The following is a 14,266-nucleotide window of genomic DNA, read 5'->3' on the forward strand; positions in this document are numbered from 1 at the left end:
CAGCTGGCAATGCTGGGCATTTCTGCAAACAGGTATCAAGCCAGGCAATGAGAAACTCCCAGTGAATGGCTCCCTAGAGGGCTCTGGGTTTGACTAGTTAAGCGCGAGATCACTGCGATGGAGAAAGAACCCAGCTGCCGGGCCAGGTCCGCCCTTCCATGGCTGGGGGAAGGTCCTCCCTCCCTTTTCCTGCAACCCCACCACCACAGCAACTTACAGTTGTATAATTCAGGCCTCACAGAAAATATTCCCCTTTGTTACACATTAGTGATTCATTTTTAGGGCAGAATTGTTCCATGCTTTGAGTAGGGTTCAGTGAGAAAATAGCGTATCATTTATGTTTGAATGCGAAACACACAATGAAGTGTTTAGAAAGTTACTCCAGTTTGTTCTTTTTCATTTCTGCGTGCTGAACTTTGAGAAAGCAAACATTTTTCAATGATGTACTTAAAAAATCCTCAACCCTAAATCTGTTTGTATTGTAGACCAATGCCCCAAGAACAAGTATATTCCACAGGACGCTGTGGTGTAACCAGAGAAGCTCCCAGATAAAAGGAAGAGTAACGTTTTGTGAACACTTAAGCTTATAAACCCTATTGGAACCTACTAACAGATGTCAGCAAGACCATCGGATAGGCCAGAGACATGTATGGAAACATGCATATATCTGTATATAATGCTGCACTGGTGCCCAGTGACTTTTCAACCTGCACATTGATGATTTTTTTGTGTTCCATACAAGGAAGGATACATTGGGAACACCAGCTTTGAATCACTTATGTGCAGAGCTTGCTAAAACACCTTCCACAAAGCTTATGTTTAATGATAGAGGTACAGAGAACTCATTTGTGTAGAGCCGAGTGAGTATTGCTCCAAGGAGTATCGCTGTGGCCTGCAGACTACTGTAATAGTTGCTGGGGAGCGTCCTTCGAGGTTGCACAGATGCTCTCTCCCTAGAGACAGAGACTTTGGAAACCTGTTGGGCCTCCCCCAGGGAGGGCTAATCATTCCGCAGCAATGCAGGGACTGCGGGAGCACGCACAGCACCACCTCTCTAGATCCTGGGAGAACAAACCACCTTCCTTCCCAAGGGAGATCCACCAAAAACGCAAGCCAGCTTCTGCTGAAACTCTGCCTTAGATGCTAAAAACAGTCGTCAAACCTCAGGCATGCAACATCTCAATCTCCATGAATCGAACATTTTGTGATCAAACACCGCTGACACACTTGGAGAAGCTCTGTTGACAGTGCAGAAGTGATATAGGGGCAGAGACTCATCTCACCAAGGGGCCGTAATTAGTCTCATATATTCAACTTAGTCCTCAGTCGATCATCTAGTGGGTGAGCGGGATACAAATTTGAAATGCACTTTTTGTTACATGAAAACAAGGCTAACTGGATCATCGAGGAAAACATTGTTAAAGCATTGTCTTTGAAGCAAAACAAGGTGGAGCACAGCAATGACATGTCCCAGTAGCACAACGCTGGAAGGTCCGCACAGGAGGAACAGAGTGCCTTGAATGAAGTAGCAGAAACAACCTAAATTCACTCCTCCAAATGGTAACTTCATACGAGCAGCGGCTTGTGGCCAGTGTTTTGTCCTCAGCAAGACCTCTCACTTGAGAGGCTTTGCCATGGAAGGCCTGAGAACATTAGCTCCCTGGGGGGATTATTATGAGCTCTGTAGGCAGCAATGTACAGAGCAACAGCGACAACGTCAAGGTGTCCCCAGTGGGGCTGAGGCAGCTCAGCTGACGTTGCTGCTGAAGCTGTGACCCTGGGGGAGAAGCAGCCAGGGACACTTGGGTAAGGCAAGCAAATGCAGGGATGGCTGGAAAGATCTCAAGGAGGAGAAATCACAAGAGGCAGCACTGCCCTGCTAGATAAAGCAGGGGAAAAAAAAAAAAAACAAAACCAAAAAAGGAACATGATCATAGTATTTAATCAGATAAGGTAGTTCCTTAAAGTATTAAAGGTTAAAAAAAGAGAAGTAAGCCTTTTGTAAGGGGCTGGTGAGACCACTTCATACCCTTGTGGTACCTCGGGACTGGGGGGAGAACAGGCACAGGAGAGGACGCAGGGGAAGGTAGCTGTGTAAGAGAGGGCTCTGAGGGCTTGCTGGCAGCGTGGCAGAAGGAGGGCTGCCAGGCAGAGGGATACGACTGGCACCGATAAACACTCCGTAGAAGGAAGAATTAGTAGGAGTAGGAATGAGGAGAAGGTTTGTAACTGGAGGAAAAATGGGGGGCAAGGGTGAGCAACCCCACAAATAACCCCCCCCCCCCCCATCTACGTACAAATAAACCTGACATTTCCACTCCAGCATGGTATTTCAGGGTGCCAGAGCCCAGGTCGCAGAAGACGGCGGCAGGAATCACCGGTGGCACCCAACGGCCACCCCATGCGGGAGCCAACGGCCGCCTCGCCTTACGGCCGGAGGCACCAGGGCCAAGGCAGACATGGGCTGTCTGACAACCAGCCCTGAGCAGTGGGTGATTATCAAAGCCTTACAGACTCCGGGCCACCTTTATGAGTACGAACACACTGACGAAAAAGTCTGTGAGGAACTCCTGAGAACTTACACACGGACTAATCTTTATTCCAGATGATCTCGCTTTCCTTCCAGCGTAACTCTCACTCCCCATTTCCCTCGCGGTAGCTGGGAGATTTGGAAGCTTCCCCGAGCTGCACGAATGCGAAGCACTGCAAGGATCCGGCTGCAAACCCTGACTTCGGTCAAAGGAAATTAGTTTTACAGGTGGAAAAGTAGGGTCAGCTTAGTTTCTCTGCTCCATGAAAGATTAGAATATGCCTACATAAGCTGTTCTTAACTTCTGGTATTGCTTTCAGAAGCTGAAGAAATAATGATAAATTTGATTGGAAAGCCCTTGGCTGAATCATTTTCGACTTGCAAAGGTAATGCTGTTCAAAACGACCCAATTTCTTAAGTCACATCTTTTTAGGGAAACAAACAACACTAAGCATTCTGTAACAAATATTTAATTTTTGCATCATGAAATCAGCTTTTTGTCATAGCAAAAAGTAAAAATCCAAACAATGTATTTTGGGCCCCTTGAAAAAACTTCCACTCGAGTTTTTCTAACCAGCGCTAGCCATGCAGATTGATTGTCACTGCAGTTAATGATCTGTTCGAGATCTGTTTTTACTGAATGGATAACCCCAGCACTGTTCAGCTATCCAGACATTTTTTCCCCCACTTCAAAGGGGTTTTTTTAGCTTATGATTCAAGTCGCTAACAAGACATTCCCAAGTGCAGATAGTGAATGAATACCTCAGACGTTAGCAATAGATGTTTGCGTATTTGCCCCCCTTCTAGACCACCTTTTTATGCACGGCAGTTCCTACTCAGTCAGAAGAATTGGCAGTCACAGCTAGTTGTGGTTTGAAAACCGGGTCATTCAGAGATCCTTGGCCTCGTAATCCCAGCTCATAAAAGGCTGAAATGGGATCTCAGTCCCTAGCCTCGATGACGGATGAAGACGCCTTGACAGCGACGTAGGAGAGGAAGGAAGTAAGGTGATATCACGGGCTAAATATCGCAACTCTCCCCAGCAGGAAAGCAGCCTCACAGGTTGATCTAAGCCACCAAAAATCACTCAGAGCCGGCTTCCAAGGCTGCAGAGGGTGGGAGGCGGAGGTGCACGGGAGACCTCTCCCACGCACCGGTAGATGGAGCGCTGTGGTACTGAAGATCTCCTCCGCACAGCCGGCTGCACCCTGGGAACAGGACTTCTCCAGCGACCATAGCATCTCCCGCATGCTGCCACAGCTTTATTTGCAATGTTCTTTCAACGTAATACCTGTGGATACTTAGAATCCACAGTTAGAATCACATTTTTTTTAATTAAAGCTTTGAAAGAAAACGTCTGCTTAGTCATGTCAGAATACCTGTTGGTAAAAGTCACCGGCTTTTAGCCAAAAGCTTGTATGTATTGCAAAGCCTTAAAGATTGGACCCATCATGAAATACGTATAAAAGTCATACTGATGACTAAAAAGACTTGTGAAGTGCTGTCGTAAATTAACTCTTGATGAAACTGGGTTCTAAATTTGTTTTTTAGCATTTAAGTCTGCACTGCTTAAAAGACCAAGCCACATATTTGTTTTAAACAAGATCACTGCTCAGGAAAATAAGGCTTTCTCCCACCCGCCTGGTACACACACGAGTGTGCACTCATACACACGCAGCACTTTTAAGTCAGGACTACTGTTAATATCAACTATGCTGCTATTTATAAAAGGATTTGTTTTACTCTGTGTGAACGCTTCTCAAGGAATGTTTGCTGCTTATGATTAAGAACATTATCGGGGTTCACATGAAGTCTAAGTTATCATTTGAGTTTCCCCTTCTAAGCTGGTTGAAAGCAGGAAATTATCTGTGAAAACTGTCATTAGAAAACATTTGGAATAGGGTAGAGGAAACAACCATCTTTCAAAGCATGGATGAAACTAATTTCACTGTTCCCTCAGAAGTTGAGAATAAAGAAAAAGTGGGGAATAACCCTTGCTCCTTTGTTCTCATCAGTGCCACGTTCAAAAAGGTTGTTTGGCTAAAATGCAAAAAGCTTACTTGCTGCAAGAATTATTTGTTTTAGAATAGTCCCCCCTCCACCCCCACCACCCCAATTATTTTTTAAATAATGTAGCAGACTCTCAAGATCCATGTCAACAACTTGATGCATGACAGCTACATCAGATTTCTCGTATGCTTAGGTCATTAGCTCGCAAGGACACTGACAAGTTACTAGTTTTGAAATATCCTATTTTTAAATTCTTTGTTTTGAAGTCACTGGAAGTTTGGTAGAGAAATCTGTTCCTTCATTAAACTAACTTATATTTAACCTTCACATATGCGTGTTACTGTCCAGACAGTATATAGGCTTTTATGCTTAGCTTGTATATACAGCCCTAAGCACTGGGATATCTGATTTGCAATACATACTTCCATTTCTTTTCTGATTCAGAATTCAGGAAAACTTAGCTTCAAAATACCTAAATTTTGTTGAAGTACCTGTAAGTTCAACCTGCACAGTTAAAGCAGTACCTGTATGTATGTATTTATGGTCTGTAGCACCTGTACACTGAGCTCCATCTCTCCTCCTATTTGCCTCTCAATCAGTGCATTCTTGAGCAGACAGGAGGTGACACATCAGCAACACAAAGCAGGACATTGCCTGAAAACTCCTGGTTTTCCCCCCAAGGCAGCTGTGCTACCACAAATCATTTCTATGCTTTGCAATACCACAGTCAGTTTCTAAGCAGGTTCTTCCCCCACTGACACAGCATCCACTGAAGTAACCTGGAAATACCCAATTGATTTCAGTGGACCTCACATTCAGTTCTGAATGGCGGAATTATCTGATCTTCTTTTCACCTGACAACTATAATTATGTTTAGTAGAACTGTCACAGGTGTTTCTAGAGATTCAGTTGCCTTAGGGAACAAACAGTTCCTTTCTATCAGTAAGGGCCGCTGGTATGTATTTTTGTTCCTCTATAGTATAGGCCAGTTTTATCTACTCTTACCCAGTTCTTGGTTACCGCAAAACGTTCGCAGTGCTGATTTACGTAACCTGATTGTCCATTTTATCGATACAGCCTACTTCAGATAATATCTTTGGGGGTATCTCCTTCCCCTTTTTTAAGAAGTACAACTGTGTTGCCATAATTTTTTTTATCTCCCCTGGTTCCTCCAGCCCTTACCACAATCCAATAAAATTAGAACTTTGTCCCCTGTCTTGATTTTAAATTACTGGTTAATTTGAAATTTTTGGCACCACCACAAGCCTATGTGAGTTCAGACCATTGTGAGGTTCCCATTTGAATTCCTGGAATTTTCAAGCTGTTTTAACAGGTCTTTGAGTTCCTGTCATCCCCCTTTAGATTTTCCTCTCCGAGTTCATAGTTCAAGCTGATCACATGAATATGCCACACAACTATGCTTTCCAAAAGTACCCACCTTTGCATTGCTGAGCAAAATGACTCAGGGTAGACAAAAAGGCAAAAAATATAATCAGCTCATGCCTACAGCAAGGGGATCCCACTGTTCTGAGGAAAAGAAAACTGAAGTCATATGGAACTGCAGGTAAAGCAGTAAATACATGGCATCTTGCATTTCCTTTGGTCCAGGCCTTGATACTTTGGAAAATTCTGTGTGTATGATCCAATCAAACCCCAAAGTGTTTCTTCCAAGGGCTTATTTGTACTGTCTTCACTACTACTACTTCTAAAGAGAGAAAAAAAAGCCAGCAGTGTAACTGAGGTGCACAACCAAGAATCAGGAGACACGGCATGTCTTTCTGGACTAACCTCACCTTGACAGGTAAGTCACACGGCCAGATTCACATTAGACAGTATCATGCTCTGTGAATAGCCCTCTTGTCATCAGCGGGTCCCAGGGCTTGGGTAGTACTCAAAACACAAAGGGGTCTCCAAATTCTATTTGTAACCCCTTTGGTTTTTGGTTTCTCCAACTGGAAGAGAGAGATAACCTTACTTGCGAGGTTTAATTCACTGATAGTTTAAAATACACTGAAAGATTCAGATAGACAGCAATGAGAAGTATTGTCAAAGATAAATACTAACAAGGCGGCTTTGTTATTGTTCTGGCTACCTGCCCACAGTGTTTTGCATGCAATTTAATACCACTGGTAGGAGAAATATTTCATTTACTAGATTTGTAAGCTCCAGCTGATTAAAAGGACTAAGTGGGGGGAAGAAAAAAGTGAAGTACTTGATCAAGCCAGCACCTGGACAGCCACCCTGTCCAGAAGCACTTATTCTGTCCCTTCCAAGTGGGCTGTCATGATACTCAATTTTCTTAAGAACAGGGAAAAAAAGAGTCAGGTGAGGATGGGAATTGTGCTTTCCCAATTAAAGGATGGCCTCGGTCACTGTGTCTGGACTCAGCCTCCCTCTGTGATCTGCTGTAAGAAATCTTGCAGGAGGAGAAAATTGTGCCATTTGGTTGTAGAGAGCACCTAGCCGACAGAGACTTGAATTGAGAAGGCCACACAGTGCAACACCCTCCTGCCAGCCTGGGTCTGGAAGCAGTGTGGCCGCATTTGCACGGGGCTGTGCTTGGGAGAAGGAGCTCTGCCTTCTGCATTTTATTCTCCTGCACTCCCAGTTCAAGGATTAGTGCAGGCTGAGCTGCATGAAAGTAATCTGCACCTGATTGCATAGAATTTTGCAAGCAAGCATATTCATTCACGGCCGGGCTCTCTGCCCAAAGCCCTAATTAGAGGTGCAGTTTCACAATCAGTTTAAGTAAGCCTAAGGCTGCACTGACACTGAAAATGACAGTCTCACGCTCTTCCTTCAGGTCCCCCCTCCAAGTCAGCACTGGCAAAGCTGTGCACCAAGACCAGAGTAGTAAGCTGAGTGGTCTGAATAGTAATTTATCTGTAGGAGAGGGAGGGAACAAGTCATTAAGGTGGCAGCATTCCTTTAAGCCAGTCGTAGACAAATCTGTACACAAGTATGTCTTAAGTCCTTGCTTTGTGTGGCAATAGCGGAAGAAAAAGAAGGTAATACAAACTTATGCCTGCTAGGAAAGGCAGGATCTGACCCCAAGTGGCTAAGAATGCAATGGCAGTACTCCCAGCTTACACGATGTTAGCTTTTGACTGCACCAGTTGCGATGGCCCTGCCCTAAAAATAATTCAAGTCCTCATAAGATGATAAAGACCATCGCACAAACATTTTCCTCACCTTCTGCTTGCTTGGTAAAGAACAGAAACAGTATAGTAGAACTAGTGCATGCAGGTAGCAGTCGTTACAGAAATAACACGAATACACAAGGTGAACAAACTTCCCAAAGACATCAGAATTTAAACAGGTTTGCTTGTAACATGCACTGAATAATGAAGCCACTTTTAAAGAATCCACTACTCAGTAAAACAACCCACAAAATCAAGAAGAGTCTTACAAAAGGGAAAGGACCACAGCTAATTTAATAAGTTGTTTTCTACAGATAATTTTCCTGTCCCTACTCTGGCATCAGGAAAAAAGTCTGACTGGTTTCAGGGAGACATTAGCTGTCCTGCCCTCGGATAATCCTTGAGAGCTGAGAGAGCAGGAATTAATGTATACAAATACAGCACATTTGAAAAATACTAACTAAAGCTGGGAATAAACTGTTCTCTAATAGAGGTCTCAGACCTGATTAACAAAGGGAAAAGCTGAAGCAGATACTTTCCAAGGGAAATATATACAACAGAACTATTCCAGGCTTTTATGACTTGATCTTTAAAGCTGGCCAAGAAGAGATTTAATTTCATTTACTTAAACAGATTATAAAAGGAAAATGTTTCACTACTCTACCCCTTCGTCAGACAGATTCCAGAACAGAGGATTAGCTAACAGTTTGGTCTTACAGTGTGTATACACGTACTACCTCGCACCTGAAACAGGAACTTGGTCAGTTTGCAAAACGAGGAGGAACCCACGTTGGTCCCTGTTCTCTGTTTCTGAGAGCCTCTATAGGTGATGCAGCACAGTGGGTCAGGACGTTAGGGAAAAGGTTTTAAGCGTTGGTTTCCACTTCTCACTACACAACATCAAAAAAAAAAATCCCCCTTCTGTTTCTACTTGTTCATGTAGCAGCAAACAAATAGAGCTTCTGTAAAGAGCACAACAGTACTGTATGTGCTAATATCATCAGTATTACAAATGCGTTAGTAACAAAATCCTCCTAACTAGGGGCTGAACCCCTGTGCCAGCATGAACCCTGGCACGGAGCCTTCCAGACAGACTGTCTGTCTGGGGAGGAAGTTGGAGTGAGTGGCTGCAACCTTCCTGCAGCCAGAGCTACCAAAGGAAACCAGCCCTGCTCAGAAACCGGGGGGTGCTAGCTGAAGAGAGCTGTGCCGCTGGGGTGCAATGATTCAACGCCATCCACTTCTGCCAGAGCTCTTCTGGAGGGTTGCCCAAGGCTTATAGCTGCCCCGCCTTCACCCACCCTCCTTTCCAGTCTGCATGGCACAGTACTGGAAACTTGATAACTGCAAGGCTTGCCCAGGGGAAGGCGTGTGCTGAAGATGTACCTTAATGTTGCTGCTTCCCTTCCTTTTGGACAGAGTCCTCCGTGCAATTCTCCATAGCCATGCAGAACGCTTTTTGAACTTCTCTCTCACCTTCTGCTTCTACATGTTTAGAGGCAACCCACTTCCCCTAGCCTCATCTAAAAGCATGCAGAGGATCTTAAAGTCTAGAGTAACTATTCCTGGGTTAAAGCATCTTTTAGTTGGAAATGTATCTATTCTGAAAGGTTTATAGTGGACGGTGCTTTGGTCATTATATCTTTTTGGCTGTATTACTCTTATTTTGACTTCTGTAAGTACAACCTGGTTTTTATGCCAGGGGCTTGCTTATTATATTAAATTTTGATTTTGCAGTTTCGAAAGGATTTCTAAGAAGAGAAAAATCACTGCTAAATGAAGAGAGGACTGCCAAATCAGAACATCACTCAAATTTCCAGACTGAGCTGAGATCTCATTGGTGAATAACACATGCAAGACCAGATGCCTCACAGTGGTGAATTGCATCCAATGCTCTTTTGTAAGGAAACAGAGTAGTTTTCCAGAATGGTTTCTTGACAAAATGTAATTAATGGTAGTGATGGGAGCTGTGATAATCAAGATGAGGAGTTCAAGCAGCTCAAGATAAGCAGTTGAAGTGAAAGGCAGAGATACAGAAATCCCCTAACATAACTGAAAAACAGTATCGTTAAGAGAGTGCAAAAAAAGATAAATGCTTTAAAGCAAGACTAAAGGTCTATGTGCAGAAATATACCTGTCTACATTATAGATAACATTCTGTGTACAAATGTAGTGGAGCTGGCACCTACCTGCTGACCTCTGTAGATAAGAATTATCTCTTTGATGCAGACAATTGTTCTATTTGCATATGTGGTAATTACATGCACTTGTTTCCCTCCGGACCTTCCAAGATAGTATTCTCGATGAGGGCTGTGATAAAATGTCAACAGTGCAGTTACAGAGTTGAAAGTCTGCTCTTTATTTAATCAGTACAGAGCAAGGACAATGTCTTATCACCCTGCCTCACCATGAATTTGTTCCTGAGAGGTAGCCACCGTGCATTTAGAGCTGGGTAAGAATGCATGCACAGCACAGCCAGTTACAGCAGGTTAAATCAGAGGCTATGAATGCAATCTTAGTTTACTTGCTCCTGGTAACTTGCTCCTGGGCACATACCTTTCACACTGATCCTAAATGACCACAGCTAAAAAATTTTCACAGGTAACCAAGGAATCACAAATAAACTCTGGATCCTTTTCAGCTATAGCTTTAAGTTTTGTAATTTAATTTCTAATGAAGCTGGTGAAGTCGAGATCTCCAGGGAGCTGTCATCTTTAACTCCAAGTGTCTTTTCCACAGCTCTGTTCCAAAAATACAGGGAGCTGAAAGTTGCTTTAATGATACTAGTCCTGTTGAATCTGTTAAAATTGAGACAAACGTGATGTCAGCTGCAGGCCCAGCAGGGCACTTTCAGGAGATCAGATTTCTTTAAATTACAAAACCACGCTCTTTACAAGGAGCAGCAGACCTTTAATGTCAACGTTTTATAATCCAGGTCATGGTTAGTTTTTTCACCCTGTACTTAGAACAACCACCTTAGCTTGGTTGACCTAACACTGCCATACAGATGTCTGACGTAGAAAATTCAGCAGGAACGTTAAGCAGTGTAATTAAAGCACCTTGTGACTTTTGAATCAAGGCCAATATTACCCTGTTTATGTTCAGTACTTTATAGAAGATGAAGACTACTATTTTGCATTAGAATTTTATTTCGAGATATTTAAGCTTAGTCACCTTCACATTGTTTTTCAGCGTGCAGCACAGACTATTGCTACTTTGGGCACTGGTGCCACAATGCAGCAAAAGCTAGTCGTATCCAGACTCAGTAAGAATAAAATATCAGATAGATCTTAAAAGACCCAGAAGAGAGAGGCAGGCAGAGGGAAGGGGACAGGTCCTCAGCTGGTGTACATTATGTTACGTTTCATCTTTCACTACAGACCTTACAGTTGCTACAAGGTGCTGGGTGATGTTTTATAGCCTTTGGTGCATGAGATCAACTTGGTTTGGTCAGATGATTGCAGGGATGGGGTTTAGCAAAGCAGGTAATCCCTTCAGTTCTACACTCCACGGGGGCAAATCCCTATGCTCTTTTTGCTAAGCGGGAAGTTATTCTTATGCCACCATAACCTCTGCTCACTTCGATCTTCACAGGCTGAACCATAAATGCAATAAGAAATACAGAGTCTGTGGGGTGGAAGGCCGGTTCCTGACACCCCAATTCCTCCACTCTGTTACAGGCTCCAGTATTGACAGTGATGCTATCTGTGAAATAAGAAATTGCCCAATGGAGCTTCCCCTGCCAAGGCATTAAATAGGAGGCTCTGATCCTCAGTGCTTAAACATGTATTTCGATATAAACTTTTTGTTCTAGAATGCTAATTGGAAAAGCTCAACAACAAGAACAACTAACATGATATCATGGGCTGTTGTATGGCCACCTCGGCAAATAAGTCACAGGAGCTCTGCTTGTTTTCTGCAGAACGCAACTAGATTTGTTTTTTTTTCTTTCAGGTAGATGGGACTAAATTTCACATAAAAGCGTCAGCAGGTTTAAACGTAACCAGATAAGAAATGCAAAGAGGTCAGCCTCAGGGAGGCATACTTGGAGACCGTAGTCATATCCAGACACAGTTTTCATCAGGTTTTTGCAACACAAGTATGAAAATATAAACCCAAAGCATGAAATTCGGCACCAGAGTGAGTAGTCCAAAACCACATTACTCTGATGGTGGTTCCAAAGGGGTAGGGCTTAGGCGGTATGTAAGTATTGCCTAGGCTTTAGTCAGGTTCTCCACGTAAGGCTGAAACGTCATCCTTCATAAAAACAGAAACAAAAAAAAAAGTACATTTCTGAAATTGCTCCATTTATCATATTGCTTCCCCATCTTCCTGTTGCAGACAGAGCCTACTGGGTTTTACGTCAATCAGCCTTGGTTTCAATAAGCTCAGGATCATGCAGATCTCTGTGGCAAGTTACAAAATTACCTTTCAGATTATGCCAGATGTGCATCAGATGTGAATAATGAGCTCTTTCCAGAATTAACATCACAATTATTGTCACTAATACATTGTCCGTAGTCCAAAACATGTCTTCATATTACTAACATAATAATTCTACAAGTGTAACAAAAGTCTGTTTTCTAGTTACTGCCTATAATCTGTAACTTCTCACATTTTAACGACAATCTCCTGAATTTCCTCTGAATTCCTTTCTGTTTCTCATATTATACCACTGGGCATGACTATTTAATCCCTCTACTTTAGACTCCGTATCATCCAACTGCACCTCATTTTGACTCCTCTGCTGACTGAACCACATGCCACAAATGCACTGGAAGCAAAGGTGAAATTTCAAGGCATGCTATACATATGCACCTTGAGCTGGAGGTGTACAGGGGGTCCAGAAACATGCAAGCTCTGCCTTATGCATCCTGTATTACTAGTCAGAAGGAAGAGATCCTCCATATGCCAGTGTAGACTTCGGCTGAAAGACATTTTTAATTTTGCTTTTTGATTTAGTTAGTAAAGACAACAAGGATATTGAGTTCAAGAGAATCTCTTTGGGTAGAGTAACCAAACATTGATACAAACATGACTAATTCTGCATTGACTTTGCAGCTGGCATAGCAAATGACATTGGAGAATTAGTGTTTCATTGCTTAAGAGCCCACTAATAAATGCAGCTGGCATTAACCGTCATATGCTGGGATGCCTAGCAGTAGCGATGAAGGAGATGTAATATGCATTTAGTGCCGTTTCGTTTACAAAGCCATATTTTAGCTGGGAACAGTTACTCACATTGTAAGTTCCTTGGGAGCCAGCGGTTCAATTTGATTTCACAGACAAGTAACGTGAGATCCTAGAAACATTTGATCTACCGGATATTGCGGGCATTGCTTACTGTTGCTTTCTAAGAACACAGATTTCGGTCACGTACCTTTCCTTAGGGCACAAATTGCTTTCTGTCTTGCTCAGGAGTAGACCGTTACTCTAATTAAAATGCAAGTATAACTTAACATTATTCAGGAGGCCATCAAAGACTTTGCAAACCCTTTGACAGTTCTGTAAGGTATGATCTGCAATCCTCCCTCCTCCCTGATTTATACTTCGGAACGATTAGAATATCTATTAGCAAACAGGTGTCGTTTAATCAACGCAGATACTACGACAAGCGCATTGAAGTTGTAAAAGACTAGTCTGTGCACAGAAGCTCGGAATTAAGGACAGTCAGGCAGCTTTTCCTCCTGCAGGGCAATTGAAATTTGCTGAATATTTACAAGTCCAAACTTCCATTCACATCTACAGAACTCGGTGCAGCACAGTTTCTACCTCTTGAAAAAGGGGTGGAGAAGGGGCAACCACAATTCATAGGGATCTTATTGGGAAAGCAGAAAGAAGAGACATTGGATATTCCAATGTGCTATTTTGCACTTCCAAGAATGTGGTAGGCAAGACCAGAACAGTCTCCTGCAATGTGTTTTGTGAAGTAAAGTCATCTTTCCAAAATTCATAACCCAGTTCTAAGCAGAAATCGGAACTCCATGCCCTCCTGAGGGCTTCTACTCCAAGATCCAAGAGGTGCTTCCAGCTTTTTTGAACAGCCTATCACTGCATCATCAGCTGTGGGTTTTCATGATTGCATTGAAGAAAACCTGTCAAGCTCTTCAAGATAGCGTCTGCTGCTGCACACGGGGGTGGTCAGTGGCCTTCCATGTCCTTTGGCAGGGGAAACTATTCAGCAGGCAGCTCCACAGATGGTTGCATGGACAGAGCTGAGAGGCTGGCATATGGCAGCACAGTCATGGGAGCAAGAGGTCAGTAGTCTCCTTCGATGAGACTTGCCAATAGAGAAAATGCTTCAGGTAACTACATCCTAAAACTTTCCCATTTCTAGGAAAGAAAAGGAAAAAAAAAATAAAAATCTTCATTTAGGTTCAAGGGAAGACTCCATGCTCAGACGTCTAGTCTCTTTTCTCTAGACTTCCTCCTCCCTGTTCCTATAAAGCCCCCTCCATGCCACTGATGGTTAGGAACCTCTCATACTTCCCAGCAGAAAAGTAGGAAAAAAGTTTTAGTATTACCTCATTAGCAGTTTTATTAACCAGCATTTCAGTCATGTTCTGTGCTGTACCAGCACCATTGC

Source organism: Gavia stellata, chromosome 3 (assembly GCF_030936135.1).
Source record: "Gavia stellata isolate bGavSte3 chromosome 3, bGavSte3.hap2, whole genome shotgun sequence".
Lineage (NCBI taxonomy): Eukaryota > Metazoa > Chordata > Aves > Gaviiformes > Gaviidae > Gavia > Gavia stellata.